We start from the raw sequence: 3,844 nt of genomic DNA, 5'->3' as shown, positions 1-3,844 counted from the left end.
GGGACACTGCATACCAGCCTCTGGGCTCAGATTCCCCCTGCAGATACTGTATCTGGAGCAGAGCATGAAGAGGAACCGCAGGAACCGTGCGTCCTGAGGAAGAATTACAGACAGCAATATGACCAGGAGAAAATGTCGGTTTTAAGGTGTTTTTATTTTTTATTTTAAAAAGACACCCATAGAGATAGATAGGTTTTACATATGCACATATAGTTGCAAAAGTTTGCATCCCCTTTCTGTCTTTTTCGTAATTTGACAATATCATGTGCTTTAGATTTACTACACTTTCACTTAATGCCACTTTCTTTTCTAATAACATCCACAAGTTCATCTTGAATGATAATTTTAGTGAATTTATTCTAAAGATTTATACACAAAGATGAATAATCACAAACACCACTGGCATTTAATGTAGTGGCCCATAAAATGAGACCTTCAATGCAGAACAAAGCTAATATTTGTAAAAGTATAAAATAAAAAAAATGTGATCAAATGAAAAAAAAAAAGTCTCCATCTTTGCAATAGATTTTTCCTTTTTTTTTCTACAGTGAACTACATTTTTAATTTACATTCTGTTGAATTTCTTTTAATATCTTTTTTGCATATTACAATTTAGTTACACAAAAATTAAACATATTCAAACATTACTTAACATTAATTACAAATTTAATCTGATAAATATTCAGGTCATGCTAGAAGATATTTCAATAAATTCTCTGTTTATTAAGTTATTAATAGCCTTTAACTAATGCTGGGTCAGAAACAGAGGTCGAATCCATGTGCAGTGTTTATTAATGCAAATCCAAGGCAAACAAGTCCAAAGGCAATGTCAAGAAACAGTCAGAGGTCATTAAACACACAAAAGCAATCCACGAGGCAAAAGAAATCCAAAGAACACGAAGACAAATAATAAAAGAAAAGAAACAAAACAGGTCAGTAAACACTATAGCAAAACACAAACAGTTTGCTATGCAAAGAAAACACAATACTTCACAACTAAGTTGGCATGAGCACGGTTTAAATAGTCTAAAACCAGGAAGTAACCCTTGACCTTGAAGTGGCTCAATATGTGGGCAAGGACTCCCTCTGGTGTCTGGGGAGGGGAACTGTGTGTAGATATGTTACATAACCCACACTTCTCTTCTTCATGGTCTCCCCCCTAGGTCTTGGTGCAGGTCGGAGATGGTGGTTTCTATGAAATTGTTTCTATGAAAAGGAACTCAGTCCCATTAACCAAAAACATCTCCTCTATATCATACCCTTCCCGGTTCACAAGATACTGGAGATGACTCTTCCTCCCGTCCTTTGGTGCCATCAATTTCTAGTGATGATGGCAGACTGGTATCTGTGATATTAGAAACATAGGACAAAGGACGGTAAGATGTGATAGTGGGATGGCAGTTGCAGTAGGAGTAGGTTAATATACCGTAGCACCTGGAGGAAGAATATGTTCATCAACATATTTGGGTTTGTTTATGGGGACATGGTGGCAGGAAAGAACATCGGCTTTGCTATTCTCTGACCCTAGATTAAAAGTTACAGTAAAGTTGAAGCATGCAATGAACAGGTCTGAGATTTAGTCTTTTGGCATTTCTGATATATTCAAGGTTTTTTTGGTCAGATAATGACTTGGATTGGGAGGGTTCCAAGGCCTCTGTTATGGATAATAGTTCTCTGTTACTGATGTCAAAGTTACCTTCCACTGAGATCATTTTTAAGACAAAAAGACACATGGGCACAGCTTGCCTGGGTCTCCATGTTGTTGAGAAAGCACCCCAATGATGACACAACTGTAGGCATCTACTTCAACTATAAAAGGTTTGTCCGGGTCTGAATGGTGTAGTATTGGTGCTGTATTAAATGTCTGTTTTAACTGGGTGAAAGCTTTCTCGGTTGCTTCAGACCAGCAAAGTTTTTTTTGGTTTTCCCAACAAAACAAACAGAACTGTAGTTCCAGATGAACCGCCTGTAAAAGTTGGCGAGGTCCAGGAATATCTGAAATTTTGTAATGTTCAATGGTGTGGGCCAATCTGTGATTGCATTCACCTTCTTACTGTCTATTTTCACCCCCTAGGGACTGATGATGGTGTCCTGTGGAACATTTCTCTGCCTTAACAGACAGGTTAGAACAGTGTGGAATAAGTGACATGGGTGTCATACATGGTAGAGCAGATCAGTGTGTTATGAATGTAAACAATGAAATTCAATTAAACTTTTGAAGGATTTTATTGACAAATGATTGAAACACTGCTGCCATGTTAGTCAGGCCATATAGCATTACAAGGTACTCATAGTGTCCCCTAATGGTGTGGAAGGCAGTTTTCCATTCATCCCCCTACTGGATTCTGAAAAGGTTGTATGCACTTTAAAGGTCAAGCTTGTAAAAAAAAGTGGGCCTTTTTGAGTTGTTCTAGGGCAGGCGGGACCAGGGTTAGTAAGTACGGATACCTGACTGTGATAGCAATGCGTTCCCTGTAGTCTATGCACGGTCTTAATTCTCTGTCTTTCTTTTCTACAAAGAAATTTCCTGCTGTCATGGGTGAGGTGGAGGGGTAGATGAAGCCCATCACACATGCCTTCCTGATGTATTCCTCCATTGCTTGGGTTTCTGAAAGGGACAATGTCAAACAGAGCCTTCAGTTCCTAATACTCCTTGTGGATGCAAACTGTGGTTGTGGGTTCAGGTTCCCAACATAACATACAGTATCTCACAGAAGTGAATACACCTCTCACATTTTTGTAAATATTTATAACACTTGCTAAAATGTAAATTTGTGAGTGTTTTACCCATTTTTTTCTCCCCGGCATCATGTGACTCAGTTACAAGGTCTCAGGTTTGAATGGGGTGCAGTTGTGTTAAATTTGGTTTTATCGCTCTCACTTTCTGAGATCTGAAAAAAAGAATTGTTGCTCTACATAAAGATGTAGTCCACCACTCCAAATCCTTGGTCCACCAGGCTGAGCAAGGCCCTTAGCCCTCAACTGCTTAGTTGTATGAAATAAGATCAAATGTAGGTTGCTCTGGATGAGAGCATCTGCTAAACGCTGTAAATGTAATGTAAATCTTCAATCTTTATCTGTGTATTAAATTCCACCTTGACTAATGATAAAACATGTAAGTCACGGCCTTTTGGACCTTGACAGATCTCACACACACACACACACACACACACACACACACACACACACACACACACACACACACACACACACACACACACACACACACACACACACAAGCTCTGATTTCTCCTAGGTCATGCTGGGAGCAGTGTAACAGATCCCTGACAGATGTTTCTCTAATATGTGATGTGATGTAAGATGTGTTTTATAATCCTCAGCTGTTTCTGAGGGTTTATTTCAACACGTGTCTTATGCAACAGTTTAAATATAATTTGATGTTAAACGAACAGCTGATACACAACATGACTGTTGTATAACTGTGAAAACTAAACCGCTTAGTTGCATGTTTTCTCCACATGATGTGATATTTATGGAAGAAGTTTCCGGTGTCAGTGTCAGACTTAAGGCTGCTTTTATCTTTAAGCTTCAGGACAGACGAGTTTATAGGTTTGTCATCCTCTTTTTTATATTAAAAACTTAAAAATGCAATAAAATAATGGTTGTAAGTACTTTGTTATGAAACTGATTTTGGGGGTGGGGCGATCAGTTTGTGATGTCACCAAATATAACCTTTCGGAGATTTCAACCAGTCACGTCACAGCCGTATGGTAACAGCCATTAAACCTAAATGCTACAATAGCTAGATAATGCTAGTGATGAGAAGATAACAGTTGCTAAGGTAATGTTGTATTTTAACGCATTAAATATGAAAACAAAAATT

Source organism: Tachysurus fulvidraco, chromosome 16, assembly GCF_022655615.1.
Source record: "Tachysurus fulvidraco isolate hzauxx_2018 chromosome 16, HZAU_PFXX_2.0, whole genome shotgun sequence".
In the NCBI taxonomy this organism is placed as follows: domain Eukaryota; kingdom Metazoa; phylum Chordata; class Actinopteri; order Siluriformes; family Bagridae; genus Tachysurus; species Tachysurus fulvidraco.
The sequence above is the reverse complement of the archived record's forward strand: the minus strand, read 5'-3'. Positions refer to the sequence as shown.